This window comes from Amblyomma americanum, chromosome 6 (genome assembly GCF_052857255.1).
Source record: "Amblyomma americanum isolate KBUSLIRL-KWMA chromosome 6, ASM5285725v1, whole genome shotgun sequence".
In the NCBI taxonomy this organism is placed as follows: Eukaryota; Metazoa; Arthropoda; class Arachnida; order Ixodida; family Ixodidae; genus Amblyomma; species Amblyomma americanum.
Genome location: NC_135502.1, coordinates 84,434,290 through 84,452,546, shown reverse-complemented (window position 1 = coordinate 84,452,546; position 18,257 = coordinate 84,434,290). Strand labels below are relative to the sequence as shown.

At 43.3% G+C, this 18,257-nt stretch overlaps 1 protein-coding gene across 1 annotated transcript in view; it reads right to left on the bottom strand.

The window, feature by feature from the left end:
* The window catches only part of LOC144093807 (neural cell adhesion molecule 2-like), a 235,776-nt gene that overhangs the window by 208,813 nt on the left and 8,706 nt on the right, over positions 1 to 18,257 (bottom strand). The window lies entirely within an intron of this gene.

Below are 18,257 nucleotides of genomic sequence, written 5' to 3'. Positions count from 1 at the left end.
AGAGGCGCTACTCTAAATTTTGCCTGGTGTCAGCCATAACGTACATGTATACGTATAGTACGGATGAGTTTCTCTATGCAGCAGGAAGCCGTTATCAGCGTTCACGCGCCATTAGCTGTTTCTGGAAGGCCGCACAGACTTAATTGACACTCTGCCACCCTTTAATTACGAAGTCGCCACCGGTATGCCAGCGATCCTATAATCGCAGTTATTGAGGAAATCGTTGATGAATAGATTCCGGGCGCAAACGGTGGCGACTAGGGCGTGTAAACGCTCTATATTTGTGGGACCGGCCGTAGGTTCGTTCATAACGAAAGTACAGCGTTCATAGTTGAAAGGTTTCCTTGCGCATTTATTTTAAAGTTCACGTTTGAATACGGCAACATTCATTTGCACATGCTTGACTCCTCGTTAGATGTCTTTTAAAAGAAAGTGTGGCTCCTACTTAATCTCCAAAACTCCATTTTTTGCTTTCTGAGGCGGAAAGAGGGCGCATCCTCTATGGTGAAAGATGGGCATAACTGAAAAGCATTCTCTTATTAATGGCCGTTTTATATATTGGTGGAATATGCCGATAATGACAATGTGGAGGACTATTTGCGCATAAGTGATGGATTTACAGAAGTATTAGAGCAATGCCAACAATTGTTATGCCTGGAAAGTATCTAAAAACTCAGTTTTCAAGAAATCATGAACACTGCCACGTTTCACAAGGAATTTGCTAAATATTATAGTTGCATTTTGTTTGCACCTAAAACATCTTTTTTTGCTCTGGGAAACGCGAGAAATAAGTCAACAACAAAACAATAATGCAGAATTTTCTAAACTTGGAAAAATAAACCACTGAAGGAAGAATAGAATGTTTGAGGTATCAATTCCAATTAATTCATCCTAATTTTTCTTCTTCCATTTAACTGCAAGCAAGAACTTTCCTGAGAGAGAGAGTCTTGCGTCGGAAACACTGTCTGAAAAGTAACCTAATAGTTGTTGTTGCAAAGCAAAGAAAGAGCACCTATTTTTTACGTTCTGTTACGGGATTCTGTTCTCTTCAATGCAATAAGGACATAGGTTTAGTGCTTGCACATTTTTGTAACTACAGCAAAGACTAGAAAGATTAGAAATTTTATTCCCTCTTTCAGGCCTCCACAACGACCGCTGGAGTTTTGTTCCATAATTTTCTCCATAATGTTTAACAAATAAAATATGGTACTGAACGGGAATATGATATATCCGCTCTTTCCTAACGAGTAGTGCCGTTATATTCACTGAACTAATTGTTTTTCAACCCAAACCCCATGGAATGTTCTTTAACTTTTAACAAGAAGGCGCTAGCAAACTTGAAAGATATCTAGGGGCCAATATTTCTGGCGGCATTTTAAAGAGTTCGGCTAGTAGATGGTCATTGAATTTCGAAGACGTCTTAGCAAAGAGGCTAGTTTTTTTATTGAACAGTATTTGTAATGTGTCAGCCATTTTTATAGTCAGTATTGATCCAAATGGCGGCACTTGTAGCACTTTTCGCGCTTTTCTAGAGCAGTTCATGACTTCTTGGAGAGAATACTCGTTTTTGTTTTTTTGCTTTGTGCGCATTAAAGAGACCTGATATGAAACTTCAGTGGAGGGTGCATCAGTAAAGCGAATGAAGCTTCTTAGTATGAGAAAAACTCTAGTAGGTAAATTATTTATGTTTAACCTGACAAACCCCTATGCGCCATCTAAACGCATTCATTAAAACGCTGTTATGCCAAAAACAACATTAGTGTGGTGCATTTTTGAGTGAACAAAACTAACAAATGCATAGTGCTAACGAACGCAGCGAAACCGAGCCGTTGAACTTAGAGTCGGTATGGATTCAATTACGGTGTTTGTAATCCCTCTTTGTATTCATCCTTGGCAACGTTGTTGCTTATCCTCTAACAGCTAAACTGTGTAAACGAGATCGTCTGCATTCACATTACAATGTTTGCGTTTTACTGCTTCTAATACATACGAAGCTTCGCATGCATTCTTTTTAAGGTGACCTCAGATTCGTTGCTTCACCAAAATTACCTTACGGCACAGCTATCTGATTCTACATCACAAAAGGACGGAAATCGTTCCGTAGGCCACTACACTGACAAGCGACTTTTGCACAGCTACGGCTCCTGCACTATACACGCTTTCTAGCGGAACTTTAGATCAATAAAATTTAGATACTTTACATTTGATTTCACTACCAGGACAAAGAATTTGGCGACTGGTGCCATCTCTCGAGGCAAACAGAACCAAAAATACCCATGAGCTAATGCCAAGGCAAGCTCGGCGCATTGTATCCATTGCTCTTAAGCCCTTTGTCCGGCTTTGGCGTTGTTTGCGATAAGATCAGTGGTCGCCCTGGCGACCAAACTGATTCACATGGTTCATGCCATCCATTTCAGCCGTTGAGAAAGCCCCGAGGAGTGGTAAGAATCTTGTTCAGTTGCTGCCATTCCCTGATCTGCCTGTTGTTTGCTCTTACAATATCGCCGCTCGAAGTTTTCTTGCGCGCTATGAGATATTTGCTCGCTAAGAAAATATTGCGAAAAGTTTTGCTTCAGACCATGTTGGCTCTGCATGAAAGCCGAAGTGCACCCGACAACTCCTCCATATGAGACTGCTGTTCTAAATTTTTTGCGTGGTTAGTTTCTCCGATTGCGTTCTCACTTTCGGCTGTACCTTTTTGTTTGCTTGTTTCTTTATTTGTTCCAATATTTGAAATAGGGCTTGAACTGATCACGATATGCTGCCTAAATATACCCGGCAGACGCCTTCTCAGGTGTCGCAAAAACGCGTATCTCGGCATTGCTAACTGTTCGCTTTGTGTAAAAACTGACACACAGTGTTCACAAATAACACAGGCTGTCTGTCACCAACGCACAGTAAGCGAAAGATTAAGTTCACCGGTGCTGGACAGTTAAGAGAGCGGCTCTAGATACAGAGGCAAGTTGGTCGGTCATCGTGTGGGAACCGCGCTGGACTCAGACAAGTTCTTCGACTGTAGTCGTTTGAATTGCATCGATGAATTGGCTTCTTCTGTTAAAGTACAAAACTCATCATGAAAAGAAGCTTAAGTTAGCACAGACGTCCAAACACTTAGCTAAATATTTCGAATCGCAGATATGCGACTACACTAGCGTCATTAACGAGTTTCCAACAGCCCCAAACTACAACATACTGAACATGCACCTTTTCATCAATGATAGCTTACTTCTCATGTCATAAAAAGCGACATTGGATTCTGCGGGAAGCGATGAATGTAGCAAAGGCACAACAAATCACGCCGTTCTAGCTCTCTATAGAAGTATGCGGACGCCTGTACAATGAGGAGAATAAGTTTTATATTCACGCTATAAAAGCCTGCAACCCATTTGGCTACGTTTCAGTTTGTCTTGATAACACGTTTCACGCTCACCGCCATCATACACAGGCAAAAAAATAAAAAGAATCAATCAGCCACCACATAACTGCCTAGCCATAACTTGAAGTCCGCACCTGCAGGTATCAGCGGGAGTTCCACTCTAGCGCTGTTGTTTCTAACATTGACTCTAACTGGGTAAGCTTTAATTAATGCGCATGTTCATACCAGAAAAGGCGTATAATCAGGCATATAACAAGGCGAATAACCAGACAAGGCCTGCTAGACTGCCCAGCCTCGGCTTCGTTCACTCTAACCGCGTAATATTGCCCAAGGTGGGTCACAAATTCAAAAATTTTCAGTTCCTCTTGCTAAACCGTTGCGCAAACAGGCCATCAAAGAACCTGACCACTTAAGCCCACGTGCGCTTGCTTGAATCGTAATGACTAATCATTTAATCCCCAAAGCAGGCAAGGCATCTGACAGCCAATATTTTGAAATTCTCTTTCCTATGGTGCGCCGAAAGCAGCCCAAGTCATTCAGTAATGAATGCCCAACGCTCTTAAGGAGCTCACTGTAGCAAGTATGCGATGCGGCGAGCTCAACTATTTAACCATAGTGCGAAGAAATATTACCTCTCATTTAATAATCAGCGCTGCTGAGGTTTCCTTAAAATGACACAAGAAAAATGACAGTGTTCATACTCAGCGTCATAGCTTCTATTCAGTGGAGGAGGAGAGCGTATTCGATTTGAGATCACTCAACCATCAGTAAAAAACATAGCAATATTAGCTTTTTCCCAACAAACTGCGGTTACCCATTAAGAAAAATGTCTGGAACCTAGCGTCTTCCGTTAGTAAATTGAATTAGTGTTATGGGATACCCGCAGCAGCGATACCGATTGTCGCTTCGACAACGACGATGCCACAAAATTAATCAACTTCAAAAATGTGATAAAGCCTGTTTGAATCAATTCACTTCTTACTTTTTGTGCGTTGATTTCTTAGCATAGGATATCATGCCACTGGATGCTGTATATATCGTTTTCTATCGTCTATTATTATTGTACAATTTTCATTAGCAGTACGGTAACGTTTGGAAACATAAAAAAAATCATAAGCAAATTTCTTCGCAATTTTCTTTTCGAATTCCAAATAAATTGTCATTTTAGTTATTAACGATGTGTTTTAATTACTACGGGGCATCAGTGTAAAGAAAGATTAAACAGGATTGCGCAGTGATATAGCAACGAAAACGCGCCCTGGAACATGCATCCTTCCCAACAGCTTTTCATAAAATGCTAGGCCAAGCACAACACGCCTTAAGGATGAAGTGGTTACTGTCTTCAACCGCAATTAGTTCGGAGCGAAATACACACGAAAATTATTTCCTGGCGAATATCACACCTCGTCAAGTGATGGCCCATGTGTCTTTGATATTTTACATGCTTCATCATGCTCGCACACTAGTCTGACTTCGGAATTGACTTATCGGGAACTTGCTATCTGATTTTTTTTATATTGCCTAAGCTTACGACCGACAGTTTTTATTTCTTCTTTTTTCTGTTTAGCAGCATTGGGCCCTAATTTTACAGGCAAGAGTCACAAAGCCCACCAAAGATGGCGCCCATTTTACTGAGCAATTGAACTCCACTAACTTGGTTGCTCTCAGTAGAATCAAATTTGTTCAATTCTAGTTTTAACTTTCAGAGAAAAAAGTCAGATAGTTGCTTGCTATGCTTCATTGAGAAGAAAGCTGTCTTTTCTGTAAGTGGTAGTAACGAAAGAAATTTGCACCTTATTTCCTAAGAGCGGACCTAAGAGCGGTTTCAGCGCGGCTGATAGCGGGTATCCGTAAGTTTTCTCGACATTGGCACTGATTAGTCGCGTTACACTTCTCCATTTAACTACATCAAACTAGAGCCCCCGAAGTGTACCCGAAGGGATCGGCTACAGATCACTCTTTTTTTTCCAACATCGGAGTGGCTCCGTGGTTGAGGCGCTGTTGATTTGAGCACGATGCCGCGAGAGGGAATCCTGGAAATAGTGTCTTCAATTTTGGTGGAGATTAAATGCTAAATATCCATGTGCTATGCTATGTGAGTGCACGTTAAACAACATAAATATGTCCGGCTCTCCCTTTCCGTCTTTTAACCTCTGCCCTCTCGGAGTGACTCAGGCGGCCACCGTCAATGAAGCACTTAGCCCGGGAATTTTACCCTTGTAAATCTACTGAAAAGAATTGTATTTCATATAAGTTATTCTTATTCTCACATCATCGCCTCTGCTCCAGTCTCGTTAGTAGGCATTTGTTCAATACCTCAAAAGTTACACATCCTGTTCTTTAGAATGGCTTCTCCTCATCAACTTGTTTGCTGCAAAAAAGCACGCTCTACAGGGAGTATTTTCGTTAGGTTTTGGCATGGTCATGAGACGTTTTTAGCATACCGGAGACGTACTAGCGGAGATGTATACCAGTTTACCGTTCCCCTCCTGCGCATGCACAGTGGCATTGTCGGGGTCAGGGGGAGCCATTGCGCGTGCGCAGGAAGGATCCGGTAAACCGGTATACGTCTCCGCTAGCACGTCTCTGGTATGCTTAAAACGTCTACTATCAACTACAGGAAGCGAAGTAGAGGCCGAACCGAATCACATTCACCGCATATAGCAAATCAGTGTTGCGCCGAGAAGAAAAAAATTGTGTTAGCTTACCAACTATGTTTCATGTTCCATCACCGTTGTGCACAGGCATCATAAACATGCTAAATCAGCTCTTGGTTTCGTTTATGGTTTATGTGGGTTTAACGTCCCAAAGCGACTCAGGCTACGAGAGACGCCGTAGTGAAGGGCTCCGAGAATTTCGACCACCTGGGGTTCCTTAACGTTCACTGACATCGCACAGTACATGGGCCTCTAGAATATTGCCTCCATCGAAATTCGACCGCCATGGCCGGGATCGAACCCGCGTCTTTCGGGCCAGCAGCCTAGCGCCATAACCACTCAGCCACCGCAGCGGCTTAAATAAGCTGTTGGTTTCAACTTTTATTTGTGAAGGGTTTGCATTAAAAAATGTTTTAATCCCGGTTAACCCAGGGTCCTGAGGCCAAGGTGCAAATACTGCTTACAGTGCATATGCTTTTATGATATCCTCTTCAACATTTGTTTTGCTACACGTTCTTATTCGCAAGTTTCGTGCTGAAACGACACGGAAATCGACTGATGCTACAGTGTCCTCATTTTTAAAAAAAATCTCGTTTCCACTCTATGAATTCCTAAATTAAGCACCACTTCAGACTTTGCAACAAAAGTTTCCGATCACAAGTTTGAAAAACAATGTAAACTTTTTCTCTGTCTATCTAGCGGGCGCACAGATGTCAAAATATTAATAAGACGTTTAAAATAATTTGGCAAATTTTTTTTGCTGTTCGTGTACTGTATTAGAAGAAGTATATCCACATTATTGTGAAATGCCCAGCATTATATAAGACATCAGTGATGCACATTTAACAGTTCACAAACAAATAAAGACAAGATGCACTTCTTCACCTAGAAATTTCTAACCATTTGCCCATTTCGACGTTTTGGTCCCCAAAATATTTTGTTCCTAGATTTACAGATTGCACTCAGATGTCAGCACCTCCACGCAAGAAGCATAATGATCGAAGCCAGTTTTATGATGAGGAAAGGGTTTTCTCTATTCATTTAAAAGGACTTTATGATCAGCTATTGTTACTCTAGGAGGTTAAATTTTATGCGCTGAAAATACAAAAGAGAAATGTGCAAGGTTTTAAGTAATACGGGTGAAGGAACTGACCCTCCATGTTAATAAAGGGCTATGTCGCATTTGCATACAAAGAACAACTACATTAGGGGGTGTAAAATAACACAAGTCGTGCGCCACTAATGTAATTGGCAACAACGGAAAGCCTTAGGCTCCCATTTGCAATTTCTGGGAAGCTATCGCACTTTGGGCATTTTTTTGTTTTAATACCACAGAAAGATAACAAAACTTGAAAGATTAACCACTGCAGGCAGGAGTTAAGGCTAAAGGTTATGAGCTCCCTCTTTTTAAGTTTATTTAGCGCCCTTTATTCTCAGAATAAATGTTGCTGAAAGGAAGCACAAACGGCTGGAATAAGTTTTTACTGTCGTAGCAATTCAACGATCAAAATCACATCTATCACAAGACTTTATTACATGATTTTATTTCCAGTACCAATGGCGTTTGTTTGCACTTTAAAAGTTGAAGTCAGTTAAGGATCTTTCGTGCTGACCTCTATGCCCATTCGTAAGCAAACATTTCTTCATAACAACTGCAAACGCGAAGCTCGTTTAAGGTGTTTAGTCCAGGTGTGCCGGAGACTGCAAGGAAGTGCTTGAAGGTAAAGTGCTACCAGTATGCCCTTGACGAATCTACAGTATTTCAGAGCTCATATAAAATTAGAGCAAGCCCAACTGCTTTCATGTGTTTATCTTTATGAATTGCTGAAAAAAGCAACATGCATAATGTGCTTCTCGCGTCCTTTATTTATTCGGCATATGTATGAATATCTGTGAACTTCTTGCAGCAAATAATAATTTCAGTAGTATTTTCGCGAGAAAAGGCTTTTCAAACTCATTATTCTAATACCCAATTATAATCAATTGAATCTAGCTTATACGAAGCTATTTTATGCTTCCGGTATCTGCTTGTTTGGCATGATTGGTTTGCGTGCATGTGAAGTTAAACGTGGCGGTTTTGCCGGTCGGCTGTGCTACGAGTGTTTAATCGCGACAAATCCCTGTCGAGAAACACAATAGAAAGTTTATGTCGCCCACCGGATATCTTTGTACGTTTTTGCCCATGAGCTTGGAGTGGCAACCGATATGTTTGTAGTAAAAGCAGATCTTTGTGTAGTTACTACAGGAATGTGCTGCAGAGCTACAGACTTCAGAAGTGCTAGAAAAAAACCTGCAGCACTAGAGAAAGGTACTATATATCAACAGAAAAATCAGCCATTCCGACAAACGACAAAACATTTTGTCGTATTTTTGAAACGGTTCCGTCATTTTTTCCAATGGAATCCTTTTTTTGTGGGGGGGGGGGGGGGGGGGGGGAGGGGGGGGGGGCAGGGTAGGGGTAATGTTTCCAAAGCATCTGATAGTCACACAACGTAAAAAATTTGCTTCATTCAATTTCTGTTCCTTTCCTTACTCCTTCTTTTTTATTTGGGATGACTAGAGCCACGCCAGAGTTATTGTCACAAGAACTTCTTTCCAGAGCCCGAGCTCGAGTTCAAAGCCTCTGAAACTAAGTGGCTCAAATTAGTCCTGGGCTGTTGCTATTTCCTCCCCAAGGCGTTTTTCTATTCGTTTACTGCTATTTACAAGAGGCTCGCATAGCATGTACGACGCAATGACGCAACGGCAATGGCCTGCGCTCCTTGTGCTGAAGCGAGGTCGTCGTAATTCGGCGATCACTCAGGCCAGCAGTAATCGTGGGCGCCGTTCCTCTAGGGTGGCCCACGCCTTCGCAGCAGCACTGCGGCGACTGATCCCAAATGACCCAGCCCACTGTTATGCCCCGGCAACGCTAGAGCACCGCTTTAAGGCGCGCGCCAGAGAAAGCAACGTTCTTAAATCAGCGCAGCCGAATGCCTGGAAAGAAGGTGGCGGCGAAGGGGCTGCGCGGTTCACCAAGAAGGAAGCCGAGAGAAGGGTGAGGGGAAAGAGGAGGCAGGAAGGGAGACAGAGCAGAGCGGGAGGGCTTTGTAGCGTGGAGAGTAGGACGTCCCCAAATGAGGGGGGAGTCATCCCGTCCGGACCCGATGCGTGTCAGGCACGCCACCTGTCGTGACAGCGTCGGCTCTTCCGAGGGTGGACTGCATAATTATGATTTAGAAGAATCCCTGGACGACAGCGCGTGCGAGGATTCGCCGCTAGCAACCGCTCCCTTTCCGCACCCCTGTCCGCGCTGGGAGCTTTTGAGCGAGGCGCCTTCTCGCGGCGGGGTACCGCACCCGTAGCCCCCTTGATCCTCCCAGCCTGCTGAGGACTCGTAGAGAGACCGTGCTGGGATCCACCTGCACTACGGCCTAACAGGCACACGTAAAAGAAGAGAAAGAGAGAGAAGAGGAAGGGTGAAAAAAATTCGTCGACTTCTTGCCATGCCTCAGAGAGTTGAAGCGGCGGCAAAGTCTCTAAGACTCCCCTTTGGCCACATGCTCTGTTACGTCACGTTTCTTGGCTCGCAACTCTCGTTGTGTTACTTCTAGGTCTCCACGTGACGTTATTCGATTTCCAGTATGCTGGGCACGTTCGGCATCTTGCAGTTGTTCGAAGTGCAGCTGCAGCCCGCAAGCCTTCTTTAATGTTCTTTTTTTTTCATGAGAATACTTTACGTTGCTACCGGTCCCACACCAAAACGACGCATCTGCCTTTCATACCATACAGATGTAACCGCAGGGAAACCTTACCATGCAGCTGCTGCTTTATCAACAACGCCGTTGAGCCCTGGCTGTTGTATTCAATGCAGGGAGGTGATGTACTAGATTTGGAAACATGTGGATCAATGTTTGACCTGTTTCACCGGGAAGAGGTACACACTCAACAGTTAAACCACGTCACGCGCAATTTTAGATATCATTTGTTTAGTCCATGTGGTCATGACTGGGACAAAAAAGTATCGAAGGCAGGTTAAGCTGTTAAAGAAAAAAAAAGAGAACACTTTGTGCTTTTAACTTACATCAGAGTTGTTTCGAAAAAAGTACCCCGACTACTTCCATTGTCAGTTTAACGCTTGCTCAAAGTTGCCAGCTCGTACGCAGGCTCTAAAGCTGCAATGTTGGACGTAGAGGCATCTTTTACCAACACACGATACTTTTTTTTATCTATGATTTTGTACTATTCGCCACAGGTGCATTTTACGTCACGGCCACATGAACGAGAACCGTTTAACATCGGAAGGCTGCTATACAGTTGATTGGCTGGTTTATTGGGGCTTAACGTCCCAAAGCGACTCAGGCTATGAGGGACGCCGTAGTGAAGGGCTCCGCAAATTTCGACCACCTGGGGTTCTTTAACGTGTGGTGACATCGCACAGCACACGGGCCTCTAGAATTTCGCCTCCATCGAAATTCGGCCGCCGCGGCTGGGATCGAACCCACGTCTTTCGGATCAGCAGCTATACAGTTGAATTACAGATACATTATTGTTAGAAGGTGATGCTGCTTTTAAGCAGTAAGATAACATTTCGTTCCCGCGTGGTAGAATTAGGTTGTAATCACAAATGACACACAGAGCACCAAAAATATCACAGGTCCCTCGCTCTGCCATTCGCAGCTGTTCAACATCACATGTTTTATTTGCTTATCTGCTGGACACTACTTCCGTGTAAAGTTTATAGAATTTTTTTCATCTTCTTGAAAGGCAGTATCACCAATTTTAGCATCAGAAGTTTCGTACCTTCTTCTTTAAAACTAATTTCTGCAAATATGTGTTGCCTTCCTTCGGTCCCTAAATACTCTTTCTAGTGCTTAGTAGCGTAAAACACGGTTTCTAATCAGCGTGCAAATGTTATTTTTGTTTACTTTATACAGGCCTTTCATTTCATTCCTTGCCTTTGCTCAGCTTTCCACTAGTCTTGCGAACTGAAGCATGACTGAAGCCGCCAATTTTGGCACAAAGCGTAATCAAGGCACGATAATTTTTACGCCACCTCGTTGCAGGTCACAAAATGCTCAGAAAAGTTCTGTATTCTTAGTTTAGATATAAGAAGGGACAAGGCACTTTTTGCTACGTTCTGTGGACACTGATTAATGCAAACTAGAAATGAATAAAACCATTGACTTTTGCTTTGAAACCTAGCTGTTAAAAACTTCTTTAATTACTGCTCAATGCTATCATAAAAATTTTGACTGCTAATTTTTATCTTGACTAACATCTTGTATTCTTACTAATGGGACATTGAAGTTGACTATTGATAAAAGCGTGTATAATCAGATTGGAGTTAACTCCTATCTGACTTTACCCAGCACATGGGATGTCTGGCAGATTATCAACAGAAAAAAATGTGACTAAGGTCATTGTCATTCCCGTGCAAAGCTGACTCAGTGTCCAAGTCGTGGATCATTCAGAAATGGCACGACAGGGTATTATACCGAACCGGTGATTTTGATTGCAGCTTATAATCAAAAAACCGCACACAAGGTGCTTTGTAATTCTTAAAGCACGCATGTTGTCATGCGTAAATTAAGTATGAGTAGCTTGAACGCTTTTATAGATGCAGCCACGCTCACTTACCAATGTACCGTGAAAGGCGGCAGCCACCATGATGGGTATAGAAGCGCCCGAAGCCGGAAAGCATTATCCGAAGACTATTCTGCTCATGGTGCGTACTTCACGCTTTAATGATTTGCGAGAAAAAAAATAACTGATTCATGGCAGAGCCTATTTAAAGCTGACGGCTACCACTTAAAAGTGCGCGGTGCGGCCTTTGATCCCACCACATGGAAATCGAACACGTCAACCATGGAGCTCTTTTTCAAAGCTGCCCTGGAGCTTTTAAAATTAACTAATAATACTGAAAAACAACGCATTACGTTGCAAACGTCGCCCTTTTGCCTGTTCATACAGAGGAGAGTATATGGACGCATAGCTGTGTTCTTGCAGGTATTACGAACTGCGATTAAACATCACAAACAAAGGCCTGCAGTTAAAACACCGGGGTGCTACTATTAGATTGCTTTTACTAATGCTCGTCGATGACTATAATTGTAGGCTTTAGCGAGTACGCATTTAAGCCAGGACAACAAGTCCAGAGCGGGCAAGCGTGTCTGCACGTAAAACTTTGCAGTGAGCTTTACTTCGTACGTATCAGAGAGGTTGCTGTTTAGCTTCACATGAAAAAAGAGAAATGCAGCATTCGACTTGGACGTACCCGAAAAAAAGCATTTCACCGCGAAGAAAACAGACACATTGATATTGCGTCCGCGATTTAAATCAGCTAAAATGTGATGGACAGCGGGGGCATTTAGGATTTGCATTATCTTGATGACTGGAAATTTTTCCGGTAGGATATTTTCATGTGGAATCTAATGGGTTACACAATGCCAACATTACAGCAGCCAATGTCACGCACGTTTAGAGTGTATGTAACTTCTCATATTTCGCCGTCTTTTCTCGCGCGTCTCCATTCACCCTTGCAGTGTTTTCTTTTGTCTTTGTTACTAATCGGTGGTGTAAACGCCTAACCAAAATTCGTGTCGAGTAACTTCAGCACGCATCATTAATATCAAGGGCCGCTTGTCAATTCGCTGTTGATTACGCTGTCAAACCGAAAAGCCTCTAATGGCTCTTTTTTCACGACAAGTGATTTCTACTGTATTCTTGTGCAACAACCGAAACAAATCAGTTCAGTCAATTGGTTACTTAATAACAACGACTGCGCAATAAAGGTTTCACTAATGAATTGCTCATGTTTAACAAGATCGTTTGAAAGAAAAAAGTTTCTTCTGCAATTCAAATTTTGATTCGACAGATCAGTGTTCCATCTTGGGGCCTTCCAGAATTTTTTTCTCCCCGTTGAAAAAAACTCCAGCCTGAGTGATATCACTGTAGGTGCGCCTGAAATCGTAACTGACTGTGGGGTAACAAGAACTGCGTGCGGAACATTGATTGTGTGAAATCGCTGCGAAGATCTACGCTTGAGGTAGCGTCGCCTGGTCACTACCCATGCATATGTTACACCTTTCCAAAATTTCGTATGCAGATTTCGGCCGAAGTCATCATTCAAGAGCGTACATTGTGCATCCTTTTATTTGGCAAGCCTGAAAAAGTTTCTGCCGGTGGTCGGCTTGTTTCCAATAGCAACGGAAGCAAAGTTTGGTCCAGTGTAGGACTGCCGAGAGTGTACGAAGCTGCATGCAGAAAGTTCTCGCGATATCACCAACTAGTAGTCGGTAAACCATTAATCTACAAACAAGATATGTTGCTTGGGGTTTCTCAAGGTTAGATGAATTACCATGCAGGTTGATCTGAAAGGGTGATACGGGTACCACCATTGCTCGTAAGCGTGCACCTTCGACGACTTATTGCAGTTATAAGTTTTTTTTAAATACAGAAGTAATGGCATTCTTGTGTTTTGTGTTTCTGCATGTATCAAAATTGCAAGAAAACAGCCTCACGCAATCAATACGAAAGTTGTGTGAGCTTCCATAGTGCTAAAAATGAAGTGTTCACGTCAGGGATTCAAAATTTGTTCAAGGATCGTTTGCGTATCCGCACCTCAAGGGTAGATCAAAAAAATGTGAGCCGACGACATCACCATGTTCTCTTCCAAAGAAACCCCCTGTTTTTACCGCACTGTAAGTGCGTTTAGCGATTTAAAATGGGACTAATTGTAGCCCACGGCGGTATAATTATTTATAAATTGCAATATAGAGGAAATGAGGTCCTGTGCTATGAACAAAACACAATGAATAACGAAGGGAAATGAAAGTCCAAACTACATTTCGATTCGTATTAAATATCAAACTAAAGAGGTCACTCAAACGACCGGTAGCTACTACGTTGAAGTGCGAGAATGGCTTACAAAATGAAACCAACTGTTACTGCTCCTCATCGCGTTACTGTCAAAAGCTTTTACTCTTCGATTTGCTCTCGAACATAATTAACACTTTTTGCGGTAGTACTTTGCAAGCAATGAGTTCATTATCCAATTTAATTTTACTGCTTAAGTAGTATAATCCTTTTTTCGGCGAAAAAACTCGGGTCTGTGAGCGCATGTTTCCTTATGTGTGCCGATGGTGTCCACCGATAAAAATAGATCTTCCTGCTGTGAGTCTCCTCTCATCAGCAATTTTCTGAAACCTTCCACCAAATGGAAGCACTCACTGCAGTTGAAGAAAAAGATGACTGCGAAATCAAGTTTAAGGACGTAGTGAGAAAGCAATGTATGTAAACGCGGGATGCAGATGCAAGATTGGTAACGAAGATTTGTCGCATCACAATTTTATGATCGCCTGTTCGTTTCTTATTTATTTTTTTCATCTACAACCAATGGTATTGACAGGACGAAGAACTTATTTGTACACAGTTCCGTACGCAACGTTTTTAAGGCTCGCTGCAACAAACTAATGCAGTTCAAGGTGGTTCTTTTTTTATGAGGGGGAGGGGTGGCGTATTGGGTGAAATGCACTACTAAGAATCTCTTGTTTGACTCCTCAATCACGCAAGACAACCATTGTGCGCGGGGCCACGGTTCGATTAACCTATTAGTTATCCACAAGCAATAAAATATACTAAATGCGGTAATAACTTTCAATAATGAATATTCAAGAGCAGCGCAGAAGCATTACGCGATAGTCCTGTATGAAAGAAAACAGAACTAACTGAGTGCATTAAGCACGATTAATAAAGAAAGAAAGCAATGAAACGGAAAAGAAATCGCAGTGAATGCACAGTGCTGCCGAACAGTCGATCCATAAGTAGGCTTCATCAAGAGTAGTGATGTTCCACCACGCATGCTCTGTATGCCACCGAAGTTCCAAGCAGCAGGTTCCCTCTATACGGAGTTGTAAACAAGCAATGGTACTGTTTCTGAATACTGTTAGAGATGCGTGTGGAGCGACCATAATTCAACCTCACACCGTTCATTTGAGGTGCCTCGAAAGAGAATTACAAACCATCCGAACTCACGGCATGGCACAAATGCGTGCTAAGTACTCACTGCCGCGGTGACTGACTGTAATCAATCGTCAGATGACACATGTGGTGGCAATAAATTGCGCCACGCGACGATAAACACGCGACATCGCGCCTTTAATGACATCTAAGTGGGGCGCCTGAGCCTCTCCTATTGAACGTATAATACTTATCTGCACACCCTGGTGCTACGGTTGCCCCAGAAAAATGAGCCTAATGGTATTCCATACAATCCAAAATCACCTTAGCTGAATAGCGTATATTTGTTCCTTCTGCTTCTGAACACCACGATACCAGTCGTGCGGAGTGTCCTACATGATAGCGCACAGGGCGATAATTTGCACGGCACGAGTGCGTGACTTCTAATTAGAGAACTTTTTCATTCTGCCGCATATGAAAATAAAAATTGTGAGCGGTTTAACAAACCATCAATTCTTCCTGCAAATGCGATATGCACGTTTAAAATCCAGAAACGACGACTGGGGCTCTGCGCTAGAGACACTGTAGTGGGCGTCTCCGGATTAGTTTAAATACCAGGGGCTCTTTAACGAGCACTGACATCGCACAGCATACGAGAGTCTTTGCGTTGCGCGTTAATCGAAGTGCGGCCGCCGCGACTGAGACTCGCTCCCGTGGCATTTGCATCAGAAGCCGAAAGGCAAAGCCACGGAGCCATCGCGGCACGTTTTCTTTGTAGAACCATATAAGACGCTTATTTGCAGAAGCTATGCGCATGTATCATTGGCATTATCTATGATAATTAGCTGGCTGTTGGCAGAAAAAAAAAGGGTTAAATATTACGCATCTGGGCTCTAGTCACCGAAAATGTTCATAAAGAAAAGAAACGAGGAGCCACGGGAACTGCAGCGCTTAGTGTGATGTCCACGATTCCTCGTATATTGATCATGCTGCATCTTTAATGAGGAAAACTGTGCTGAATACGAGACGCCTATCATTATGCGCTTCCAATTGAGAGCGCCGCCTTCTCTTAGCATTGTGTGTTTCTTTAAGCAAATGTTGAAAGGCACAGCCCGTAATGGAGGATAAATTGCTTCAGCGTTGCTCCACGATCAATGCTTCTGCTATTGCTTTGGCGTTATGCAAGCACTTGAATAAAAAAAAAATCATCTAGTATATGCAACAGTGCTCGCTTTAGTTTTCCTCATTTAACGACAGCGTAAGACTCCGAACTGTGCGAAAGCGCAAGCTTATAAAAAACAGCCGATAACAGCGTGGCAACAGGCAGCAGGGTTCTGTGGCCACCTTTCTTTCAGTTAAAGTTCTCTGTTTTACGCTGGCAAGAGCAGAGCCACGGATTCATAGCGGTAATATGAAGTTCGACCAAAACCTATTATTTGCCTCTGTTGCCCAGATCCTCACTATTATCATTTTCCTGATAGTTAAAATAGTTAATTCCTTCTCTACGCGACATTTTGTTCTGAAGCCAGCGGAAGGAAGTTTGATTGTCTCAGAAAAGTGAACCGTTAATAACCTTAGGTATGCCGTCGCTGATGGGATTACCATTTCGTCTTCTGGATATTGGCTTCCACATTTGTTCTTATCGAAAAGACCTCTGTGCTTAGTAAGTCGGATGTTATTGACTTGTTGAAAGAAGAAAGGGGGGGGGGGGCGCAGTGAGCGGTGGCGCAATTAAGCATGCTCAAGATGCGTATTTAAAGAGACTCATTGCTATAATTGCCTATGAAAACCGCATGTAATTTCGGAACATCGGCCATTTCTGGAAGGAATAAATAAATTATTTGTTTATTTTATTGATTCTGTGCCTTGAAATGTAGCATGCGTTACTCATATTTTTTGATGCTTTAGTTTATTGGAGCAAAAGTATCTGCCTGTCAGAGGCCGCAAAGGACGCCACCATTATTATGATAGGGGAGGCATTTCGGGATGCGAAAATTCTCGAATTCAAAGCTGTTGCAAGGAATGAAATCTAAGAGTACAAACCAAATGTGTAAAAAGAAAAAACAATGTACTCCTGGGCCCACTCACTAGCTGTAAAAGAAGTTGTCGAAACATGTACCAAGAAAGAAACATTTCAAGTGAGGACTGTTATTCTACGCGGTGCCGGTGAGTGGTGCCAATAAGTAATGCGCTAAACATGCAAGAGCGCTAAGTGTCGCAACAGTTTTCGCAAAAGGTTCCAGGAAAACAAAGAGAAAGTCATCCCCTTGCGCAAACTGTCTGCGAGGCAGTGAAATTCAATTAATAATCACTCAGAGCCCAGCAAGAACACTTAGGACCAACGGCGAAAGGAGCGAGTCTGAAAGAGCGCTTAGTAAGCACATTATCACCGCCAACTTGGACATTGGGAGAGAAAGAGACGAACAAGAAGAGAGAGAAAGGGGCAAGAAGAACACCCGCGAAAGGCTGTCTCAACAAAACTCGTTTCATCCGTTATTCGGTCCGCATTAGCCGGCTACGGCGCCGATTTGCAAGGCCAGGCGAACGACCACGAGAGAAAAGCAACAAAACCAAACAAAATTGTTACCAATGACCTCTTTAAACAAATGCGTTTAAGAAGAAAGGAAAATAGCGGGAAAAAGTTTTTGAAAAGAAAAGCCTGGTGGGGAGGGCGACACAAAACAGACAGGGCATGAAGCTTTGGTCTCGCTGCTGAAGACAAATGGTCGCCGGTGGCCGAAGAGACGCATCCGACCGAAGGCAACCGACCTCCTCCTACACTTTTCCTCCTCCCTCTTTCCTCTCTCTCTCTCTCTGGAACGGTCCTAATTGCAGCCAGCCAGGACCAGGACCAGACGTGAGGAGATATCTCCCACGAGTGCGTGCAGTGCGCGCAAACGTCGCCTCTTTTCTCCGCCGACTCTCTCTTGGGCCTCCCTGAGCGCCGAGCCACTTTTGGACAGTCGCAACTCTTCGCTGCCACAGCCACCACTGTCGGGGCCGCACTCCAAATCGATGTGGCGCACACGCACACTTTTCAGCAAAGTTTTCATTTCGAAGAAGTTGAGAAAAGAAGAGAATAAAGCGGAGTCAAATCTCTCTCTCTCTTCTCCGCCTGAATTTCTGCGTTCCCCTCCCTAGTCGTTTGGGATCGTGCCGCAGTCTCCGCCGAGTCCGACAAAGATGTACGGAGTGTGGCGAGGACAGACGAGAGCAAAGGGAAAGGGAGACTTTTCCAGCAATGCGGGGCTGTTTGCAAATGAGCCGGCCGCGGCGCGAAATTC